General features: G+C 36.0%; 1 pseudogene; it reads right to left on the minus strand.

Moving 5' to 3' along the window:
• Positions 1 to 8,729: 8,729 nt before the first annotated feature.
• LOC141433696 (GTP-binding protein Di-Ras2-like) overlaps positions 8,730 to 11,837 on the minus strand; it is a 4,088-nt pseudogene continuing 980 nt past the window's right edge.

Raw genomic sequence — 11,837 nt, forward strand, 5'->3', positions numbered from 1 at the left:
CGCGGGCTCGCTCAACACACTCATCTATGGTCTCGCTCGAACTAGTCGCGCCGCGTAACGCTACGTGTACGTGTAACTGTGTGATTTTCGTGAGGATATTAGAAATAAAATCATGAAATAGCGTGGTGTTTCGATTTTTGGGATGAGTAGGATATTTAAATTGCACATGAAACAGTATGTTTAGCCACACTAAACAGTATGGAAACTACATAATGTTATCTAAACATTAATTTATTTTTGGAAATTCATTAAATTTCATTCATTGCAACACTAAAATTCTTACTATTTTCTATTCTGTACATAGCATTACATTAACTAACCCAATTCTGTACGAAACCATATTAAGTGCGAGTGCGACAAAAGAGCAGATAATTCGCGATTTACCAATGCCCACTGCGGGGGTGTACAAAACCTTTGAGGCAGCCGACGACGCATTCGGCACGCGACCTTGTACAATTATCAATTTTGTGACCGTCGGAAATCGTAGGCACGTCAATTTAAAAATGCTAGAAAACTAAGTATTTGTCCGAATTTACTTTTAAGTTATATGTATTATTTTTTTATTGATTTACAACCCTATCCTAAACCAAAACGTAGGTGCAGAATAATAAAGACCTTCGCGCGCAGTACTAGAGTTCAATGTTGCTTGGTGGTGCACGGTGATTTTGCTAATAAAAATTACGTAGGCATATAAAATGGCGGCTTTCGTCAACATCAAAAGAGAACCTCCTGTACTTGTTTGTACTATTACTTATTCTGTGCTTTTGGACGATTTTTTTGAAGTTGTTTAAAAAAAACTGGCAAACTGATCGACTCCTGCACCCAGCTCAAACCCTACAATATATTCAAACATACACTCCATTTATGATGTAGACAAGGAATAAGTGTAGAGCAGCCATACAACTTGCGTTTGTATCTGTCGGCGGCCGATCGTAAAATCAGCCAGATCACGGAATTCCTAGGCATACTTGTCGTGAAATGGCGCCTAAAGGTTGACCAGGCATATCACGCACGATGTGCCTTAGAAACAATACGGCAGATCGATTAGAGCAACGCATTCGTCGATATTCCTAGCTCTATACCGGGCACATCGAGATATGCTGAAAAAAAGGAAATTTTTACGTTCGAGCGAAGCGAGTGGTATGAGTTGTGACCACAACAACGCACGAGCCAAGCAAACGTGTCGCGGCAGCGGCCGGCGAAGTGCCAGAACCGATATGGCGGCGTTTCATGATATGCCTAGGAATTTAATGATCTTCCTAAACTGGCCAAATCATGAAATGGGGGCGTTTCATGAGATGCCTAGGAATTTCATGATCTGCCTGACTGAACGTCACTAGACAAATCGTTAAACCAAATGTCGTTTTTAGGGTTCCGGAGCCAAAATGGCAAAAACGGAGCCCTTATAGTTTCGCCATGTCTGTCTGTCTGTCTGTCCGTCCGCGGCTATGCTCAGGGACTATCAATGCTAGAAAGCTGTAATTTTTTGCACGGCTATATATTTAAGTAAACTATGCCGACAAAATGGTACAATAAAAAAGATTATAACAAAAAATTGAACTACAAAAAACCATGAAAATAATTTTCTACCAGTCTGAAGTCGGTCGGTGCCTCAGCACGAGCCAGCAGGAGTGGACCTATAGTCATCTACCTCAATTACGCAATTTATATTGGGCTTCAATCACTCCTGCTGGCTCGTGCTGAGGCACCGACCGACTTCAGACTGGTAGAAAATTATTTTCATGGTTTTTTGTAGCCGGTTCAATTTTTTGTTATAAAAATTTATTTCACGCTTTTTGGTGTAAATAATATAAGATACAATAGTTTAAATATCAACTGCTCGTCACCTTTTACGGACTATTGCTTTTTCCGATGGGGAGACGTTCATTATTGAGGAGTCCTGGTGCTTCGGATCACCACCCGTTTTACCATATGCATTATGAGGAGCATAAATTGCTTAGCAACTGTGTCAAAGTAATTAAAATTCAACCCGTGAAATACTTGTTATTGAGTAGTAACTCCGATGGTCAACTGTGGTCTTCATCATCAGTTTCACTTCACCAAATGATGATGTTCAATAGCAAATGCAGGAGTTACTGCTAAATATATCCAAATTACCATAGGTGTCCCTACAATATTTGAAGAGTTCCCTCGATTTCCGTAGGATCCAACCATCAGATCCTAATTTGCTGCTTATGGGACCTAATTGAAAGCATTCCTAGACGAACTTAAAAAAAAAATTCAAATCGGTTCATAAATGACGGAGTTCTGAGGTAACAAACATTAAAAAAAAAACAACCGAATTGATAACCTCCTCCTTTTTTTTGGAGTCGGTTAAAAATTATATAAAAAATATTTTTAGGGTACCTCCCATAGACGTAGTGGGGGTGTTTTTTTTTCTCATGCAACCCTATAGAGTGGGGTATCGTTGGATAGGTCTTTTTCATCTCTCCTGCAGTGCCCTTAGTGTAAGTTTTCGGTTACAAAATACGTCTCGATTGCGTTCGCGTTAAAATATCAATTTGTATGGAAACACGAACATCGCAAACGTTCCGCAAGAGGCGCTGTTCGTGTTTCCATAGAAATTGAGATTCTAACGCGAACGCGATCGAGACGTATTTTGTAATCGAAAACTTACACTAAGGGCACAGGGCTACTACGAAACTCCAAGTTCGTGTCGTGCGATCCCTCTGACACATACTATTTAATACGAGAGCGAGAAGGACGGTACGATACGAACTTCGAGTTTCGTAGTAGCCCTGCTATTCGGAAAGTTTAATTTTCATGGGTAGATAGCCGGTTGGAAAATTGCATTTTCATCTCTAGGGTGGAAAGTAATTTTGTTTTAATTTTTCGATTATCCACGGAGTCGAAGATAATTGAGTTACGTCAATGACACTTGTTTTTCACGTTTCGGCATGGCCATCTAGATGCACGTCGTGACCAAACAAGGAGCTTATATACAACACTGGGTTGAACGCTGAACATCCGTTTGAAACAAGAAATTTGATCTTTATTACGTCACGAACATATTCCATCTCTTTCTTTAGTTAGGTTAAGAAAGAGATGGAATATATAAATAAGTAATAAAGGTCAAACTTCTTCGTTCGGCTCCAGCTTTGTAGGTATTTAAGCTCCTTGGTCGTGACCAACTCTATTTTTTTTTATAGTCGGCCGTGGCAAAAGTTGCCTGGTCGAAAAGGTACCGTTGGAGGTTGGATTTAGTAAATTCAATTTACTGAATACTGAAATTGAATTTATTATTATTATTCTCATTTTTTTTGTACTATTTTACTCACAGTCGAAATGAAAAGTAGTGTCTAACTCGGGTGAAATTACCCATTTCCCCTCGAACTATAAATGGGTCACTTTCCATCCTTGGTTATCAATCTACTATTAAAACCATTAGGGGTTTGCTAAGACGATTTTTCGATTTAGTGATATGTTTGCGAAATATTCAACCTTAAAGTGCAAATTTTCAATCGTTGGATGGAAAATGTTGAAAAATTCATCGTGGTTCAAGGGTGGTACCGTGGTAGTAAGTATATCAAACTTTCAGGGAAAACTATAACGGCTAAGTTTGCTTGAGAATTATTTGTAGTTTAATAAATAGCAGCCTAAGGTATAAAATATATGTAAACTTGGAAGATTCCGTATAAAATACGAAATCCTTAGAAAAATATTAAGTACTTAATTTTTTCGTAATGGCTACGGAACCCTATTTTGGGCGTGTCCAACACGCTCTTGGCCGGTTTTAATAAAAGCATTTTTGCTGGCTGTACTTTTTCTTGAGTTTACTTGCATTGTCGCCAGATTTAGATAAGTGTAACGTGTTAAATTAAAAGTCAATTTGACCACTGGAAATAGGTCCAACTTGCAAGATTTGAGTCGCACGTACATAGGTAGGTATGTACAGTCAGCAACAAAAATATACATACGTTTGAAATGTCAAAAATATGTATAAGACTTTATTGCCTGAACATTATGGTCGTGTAGGTATACATATTTTTTGCACTTTGGGTGTATTGTATTGATATCTGTGTTGCTGACTGTACATACATTGCAAGTTAAATAAAAGCATTTAACCCTAATTTAAGATCATCTTTTTGTATTTTACTTTAACTTATTTTTGTTAGCTCTACAAGAATCCAACGAGGCTTGAATTGAGTTACACTTGTCTCGAACTTTTCGGCTTAAGCCCACCTGTTACCACTGGTAACAAATCAATGGTAACAGGTGGGAATAACCCAACTTTCCAAGTTTAGGGTTAAAATGCGGTGTGCCTAATGCTAATGCACACCCTAAGGCCCAGAAGACGGAATTTCGGAATGACTACGGGATAGAGTAGCTATTCTGAAAATGAGGCAAAACCGCGGATGTCAGCACTAGCTTACTAGGTAGGGGCTACCAACATTCTTGCCAAAATAAGAACACATTATTTATTGTTTCAGTTTTATTTTCTGTATGCCTTAGTTAAGAGGGGTCACAAGATTGATTTCAAAATATAGGAATTTATAATTTATAAGAACTGGAAAAAGTAAAGATTAAATTGAAGGGGTAAAGCAAATCTGTATCCGATTATGTTACTTTCTTACAAACTACATCAGTTTTGGTCAACAAACATTCGCAACCCTATAAATGTAACATTGTAACAAAACAATATAATATGTTATGTATGTATGTACAAACAGGCAGGCCAATACTCCACTCCACTTGCCATATAAAGCTTAATGGATGCAACATTTTTAGTCCTAGCCAAGCATTGTTCGTGAATGATGAGGCGAGTTCTACGTCTAATTTACCACTAGAGTATAATAAATAAGACTAAATACATATGTTATGCAAATGTCAGTTACATTACATCACTTTCTTTAGAACTATCTAATTTTAAACCTTCGGCTCGACTGTTTTCCGAAATAGTAGTTCGAAAAAGGTACATAAAATAATATTATTCGAATATGTAAGTGAGCTGTATATTTTTTTTACATGAAAGATTAGACAGACTGATGTAGTTAAAATGGTAATGCAGATTCAATCGGATCATCTAAATACTTAGATGGAAGCTTAGCAACTACTATAATATTATTGCCATTCAATATTAATTCTGCACCATTTTAAATAGAAGCATTAGTCATTGAAGGTATCTACTGCCCAGGAAAGGTGCATAGAAAGTTTTATATTACAGTGCCAGTTAGAATTCGATAAAATACTTTTTGTATCGGTTGAAAAGAGCGCTGCTGTGCTCTATGAATTATTAAAACCCACCAAAAATGGCAGAATTAAAATAAAAACACGGTGGTATAAAACTAAATAATCAAATCACACTATAGAAAAGTTCATGATATAGGTAAATATCACACAAATAATTTTGCAAAGCAGATACAAAAGAGTCTAAATATTACTTAATGATTGATTTATAGTAACTAAATATAAGACACCAAGTAAAATTAAAAATATTGTAAACTTACACCAATTAACATCAAACAACTTTGGTCCAACCTATAACAATACAGTATTCAACAACTTTTTAATGCAACTTTATAATTATAATTAAATTGGTTCCTACTAGGTCATGATCATGATCACGTAAATTATTACGAATTGTGATATATACGCAAGGTAAGTAAAATTTTTACTGTCTTACTAGCTGTTGCCTGCGACTCCGTCCGCGTAGAAGTATGAAAAATAGTTTACGTCCTATTCTCAGACCTACCATTCTGTAGCTACAATATACAAAAAAAATCATAAACATCGGTCAAGCCGTTTCGAAGGAATTTGGTCACAAACATTTTTGACCCGAGACTTTTATATATAAGTAGATGGTATTAGGTAAATTTACCTAAATGAGAAGATATCAAAAATCATGAGTTGCATTACTTCATAAACAAACTACTTAGCTTACGTCAATGTAAGATTTAGTGAAACTTTATAATCATTATATTTATAAAACAAAGAAGACTATAAAAAGAGGGGGAGCAACCTGGGGCATAGTTCCCTGGGCGCTCCTTGCATTTCCCCTCTACACTGCGAGGGGAACTTTGGCTTTCGGTTAAAGTGGCTAATATGCGAGTTGAAAATTTATAAGGTTTAAGTTAAATTCTAATTAACAATCTCAATCACTGAGAGCGGCTAAAAAAATTACCATTAGGTGTTAAAGCGCTTTCGCGGCCTTTGAGGAATAAATTAGTACAGTCGAGGAAACTGAATCGCATACCATAGAACCATTTCACGATCAATGAAAGTTTATGTGACGGGCTACTTGGCGCTAGTATCGTTAGATTCGTTTGACACCTTCGACATTTGTCTTGTTTGTGATTGGTTAAATAACTAAATAAGTGAGCATTCGCAGCACGACTAATGTCAAAAGGACCTCTCGATACTAGCGCCATCTCGCGACATTTCGCCAGTTATGAAACCCTCATTTCACGATGATTTCTTTGGCAGATATAATGTTAATATGACACTTGCAGCGAAAAGGTTCCGCTGTTCGCAATTCAGTTTCTTCGACTGTACCACACTTTACATTAGTTTACATGATTCGTCAAAGTGCATGACAATACAAACCAAATCAAAAATACCTATATAAACAATTTTAAGACGTTTTTAGTTTACAATCGATGTATTTCCGCGACAATTTATCATACGTATTCTTGTTTAATCCAATTAGTCAATATTATACTATGATTCGTCAATGTTGGGCACCGTGGACGGCTGATAGGCTACATCTCTAAAAAAATATAATATTCTGTCAGTTACATTAACGAGAAATATTGTCCAATGTATTTTTTTTTATAATCTAACTGACAGACTAATTATATTTTTTGCTTTGGGCTTAAAACCACTAAATTTCATAATACCTTATTCACTAATACCCCTAATTTTCAAATTACCATGGGCTCATAATACCTAAAATGTCAAATTGTCTCATGTACTAAAATGAACGAAATTCATTGACTTTGACTTAAAATGTCATATTCTCTTTCTAAATACCTAAAGATGCACAATTAATTCAAATACAGAATATCAGAAATGACAAAAATTAAAAGAACTCAAACCGAAAATGCCTTAATTTTTTTCACGGGTTGTTTGAGAAATTTGATGTTGATTATTGAGTTTTAGTAGCTATAGTTTCTGTTCAACGTACACATTTAAGTATTTTAACTTTTGGTTGTTTTAAGCGTAATGTTGTTTTGCCATGAAAGTGATTTTGAAGTTTAGGTCTTATGAGACTAAGGTATTTTGAAATTCAGCCATATACAGATTCCGGTGTTATAAGAAAACAAAATTAGGCATTCTGCAATTTTGGTATTTTGAGATCTGGGAATATTGATAAAAAGGTAAAATGCAATTTACAAGTTATGAGCCCAAAGCTATTTTTTTTTACCCAGTACTTTGCACAATTGTAAAAGCGCCGAAAGTAATTCTTATTCGTATTTAACCTCTTCACTGCCACGAAACAAACAAAGTGACACGTACTCTGTACCTACGCCACAGAAAAACCAGCGACAAATCAACTTGATTTTTAATTCCATTGCAGAAGGATTCATTTCGAGCTGAATGTTGGTCATGTACCTATAGATGACCGTGGCGTGTGAGGCATTCCATTGGCTGTCACGACTGGATGACTCTGGCGATGAAGAAACCTCTTACGATTACGAAACGATCATAAGATTACAAAACTTCCTCTCACATTGTTATGTAGGTCTTTATGTGTACTTATTAAAACTGGTCGCATTTTTTCCTTAATTGGCCTAAGTAGAGTAAGCATAAATCTGTGGGTAGGTACTTACTTACTAAACTTTACTTAGCTCCATTACACTCTATTAATATAGATGAGATGACATAATAGGTAGACACTAAATGAAGACAATATCTGCCGCCATGGCCATGGAATAGAAAAACGAGAGGATATGCCAAGTCAATCAGTCAACGAAACGCGCTGATCATAAATGCACCATTTTTTTTCTTAGCAGCTATCAATGAGGGCTATCGTTTTTTTGTCTTACTTGATGGCGCCACTGTTGCGTGAGGTTTTTAGTGTGGCTTTCATTCAACGTCTGTTATTACGGCGTGAAAACAAAGTTTAGATTAAAATCATATTTAATACATCTTCAAACCGTACCATAAAAATATCGAGCAACCAGTCTTGCGTAGTCCCGTTTTGTTCGGAAAAAAGTTTTCGAAAGACAAAACTGTCTCAAAACACAGACATTCATTGCCCCTTATCGTATAATTGCCATAATTAATTCCAGGTAATGAAAATATTCACAAATTATTCCAATTCCCCTACACTAGCGCCTCTAGCGGCGAATTCATACGCGATAAAAAAAAAAAAAAAAAAACCCCTCATTAGCCCTCATTATCTTTCCGCTATTCCACACTAGGTGGCAGCACATTGTACGCCATTTTCATTTATAGGCCAGATTTGAGATATTTTCTCTTGTTTACTTTCCTGGAACTAAAAATGTATAAATCGTATATTTAATTCGTTGAGAGCATGTTGAGAGCGTGGGCATAAATAGTTGAAAGGTTTTGTTCTTAGTCTATTTTTCAAACTAACATATTGAAGTTTGATCATATTGTAATGGAATTGATATTTTGTAATGTGGACTAGTTCGATAATATGTTTTTCTGAAAAATGTAAGTAAAAGTTGACATTAATTCCTTACATTTCAGAATGTGAAGTTTTAGTTTATGGTCCACGAAAAATTGTTAAAGTTTAAACTTCCAGCGCCCGTCATTCAATAGAAGTATTAAAATGCCTATGTATAAAAAGTTGACACAGTTCGTACCGTCGAATAACGAATGTGCTATACATCAAATTTAATCTAGTCTAGATAAATGATTAGAGACGAGACTTGTTAATTACACACTAACCAGCGTCCTATCAAGTTATCATAAATGAGATGCAAAATGCTGATTCTGATTGTTTTAAATGGAAATAAATTTATGAATACTTATGTAGGTGATTTTAACATCACAGAATTTTGTAGAACTAGAAGCATTATATTTGAGGTATTAATTTTAAAGATAGTTTTTTTTTTGTTTTATTGAGCAGGATAGTGAAATGCAATACAACTGAGTTCTTCAAACTTTGGGCTTATGGACCTTAAAATTTTGATTGTTTTTGCCTTTAAAATGCCTTTTTACGTACAGAATATGTCCACTTGATTAATTAATGAATTCATTCGATACTCAGACACATTTCTAATTCAATTAATCAAGATTCTAATTCCTCCTATGTCATGGCTACGATTTGGCACAGGTAATATTTGCAAAGTGACATATTCTATATTATTAGGAACTCCTGCCTTTTGGTCTAATTTATAATTACATAAATTTATCAGGTAGGAGGCAGGTTCCACGGGTAGCACTTTTTTGCCCTTGCACACTGCCGCCGGCCGGGGTAATATGAAAGATATTTAACTAACGTCATATTATATTAGTAAATGTACAAGATGATTAAATGAACACGTAATTCTTTTTTTTTTTCAAAAATAATTAAATACAGTACTTAGTAGAGATTGTAGAATAGAATAAAATAGAGCAGTGGTTGTGTGATGCAGAGAGAATTGTTTAGTAAAATCCAAGAACAAGATCCTTCTCAAAACAGCAGCGCATCGTTGCACAGCTATACTATTTACGATAGACAAAAATTATTATCAGAATACAAAATCGATTAACACTGAGTCCTAGAGACTTCATTTCGTTGTATTTTCACACTAATAATACGGGACACACATCTCTTTTACAATGCTTAATGATTCACGTCAGTCATTACTAAACAAGTTAACTAGTGTAAATATTACTTTATGATCAACAAAACATGCATTCTGATGGCTGTCAAGCTTCATCACAATATTTTATTATTAATAATTATTTTTAAAGGCATAATATTATTAGTAGTAATGTTTTCTTTTTCATTTTCATATTTGTTATTATAATTACTTATGCTAAGTCGTGCGAACTCATCCGAGATATGAATTAATGACTAGAATTAATGTGACTGTATAAATAATTAGGTACTTATTAGATCGGTGGGTCTACTTTTTTATGCAACTGAAGTGGTGCTGCTTACATGACGCGGCACTTTTCTCTCCCGCTCGCGGACCCTTCACCGCCGTCTTTGATTACTTTATCTTTCTTCTTCTTGCCTTTGCCGTCTACTTGAAGGGACACGTTTCTGTTCTTTTCCATGTTTAGCAATTCCTGAAACCCAAATATAATCTTTATTTGCTAAAGAGTAGACATTAATAGATAGGTTATTCTGACAAAACATCATATTATGCCTAATGAATAATTACCTCACTGTGAATTGTAAACTATACAGTACTTTAGGTTTAGTAACAAGGCTTATGTTATGAGATAAGAATAAAATTAATTAATTACCTGCAGTAAATTTAGTAGTTGATATGATTTCGAAATAAATGAAGTAACTGAGGTATGGAACCCTAAAATCATTTTAAATTATTTTTTCTCCCAATAATTTCCCATAGAAGCAATAAATTGCAATTAATATAATCTTTGATTGCCTCATCGGTGATGTGTGTGAGTGGGCGTCAAAAGAATAACATAGTCACGTTAAAATTAAAACAGTACCATAGTGATTTATAGAACCGACCTGGAAAAGCTGCGTGACATTGTGATTAGTTTTAGCAGACGTTTCCATAAAGGACACGCCCCACATCTGCGCCTGCGCCTGTCCTTCGCTGGCCGAGACCTCGCGTATCTCCGGACTTTCGTCGCACTTGTTTGCCGCCAGCATTACCGGATGTTAGGCAACTCTGCGCCTTTTATCTCTTTTATCGTCTGCCATATCGGCTTCAGTTCCTCAGTGATTGTCTACTGCTCACGGAAAACACTAGTATGAAGGCGTGGCCCTGAAAGGAGTAGGAAACATCTTTAATATAATAATCAACTTAGAAACCTCTGACAGTCATTTCAAAAATTTCTGATTGATTTAATTTTGTTCTGAATTTTAATGAAAAATCCTTGGATAAAAGTAGCATTATGTATGTATATATCGATTCAATACTTCAAGAGGTATAATGCTTGGAAACGAACTCCAAGTTTAACTCTTCATTAAATTACTAGCTTATGCCGGCTGTTTCGCCCCCATGGAAGATTAAAACAAAAAACAAACTAGTTCCCCATCCTGTGGGAATTTCTTTCGAAAAATCCCTTCTTAGTGCACCTCTACAGTACTTAAGATTTATGCATGCCAAATACAATACTACCTCCAGTGACTTAGGCAGTGCATTGTCTGTCAGTGAGTCACATTACTGTTTTATAGGAAGATGTGTTTAAGGTAGCCTAATGGATGGACCTATGGCCTATGGCCTCTCAAGCAGAGGGGCGTGAGTTAGAGCCTGGTCACGCACCTGACTGACTTCGGAATTTATGTGTGAATTATATTTTAAATGTACCACGACCTTTACAGTACAGGATAACATTGTGAGAAAACCTGCACACAGCTTTTTTTTTTTTTTATTCGACTGGATGGCAAACGAGCAAGTGGGTCTCCTGATGGTAAGAGATCACCACGCCCATAAACATCTGCAACAACCAGGGGTATTGCAGATGCGTTGCCAACCTAGAGGCCTAAGATGGGATTACCTCTAGTGCCAGTAATTTTCACCCGGCTGTCCTTTACTCTTCACGCCGAAACCAACAGTGGCAAGCACTGCTGCTTCACGGCAGGGATTAGCGAGCAAGATGGTGGTAGCAATCCGGGGCGGACCTTGCACAATCTACTTGCACTTCCCAGCTAGGAAAAATAAAAAGCATGTGTGAAGTTACCAATTCATTGTTACGTAGGTAGGTAGGTAGGTATCCCC

The sequence above is a fragment of the Choristoneura fumiferana genome, chromosome 12, assembly GCF_025370935.1.
Source record: "Choristoneura fumiferana chromosome 12, NRCan_CFum_1, whole genome shotgun sequence".
Classification (NCBI taxonomy): domain Eukaryota; kingdom Metazoa; phylum Arthropoda; class Insecta; order Lepidoptera; family Tortricidae; genus Choristoneura; species Choristoneura fumiferana.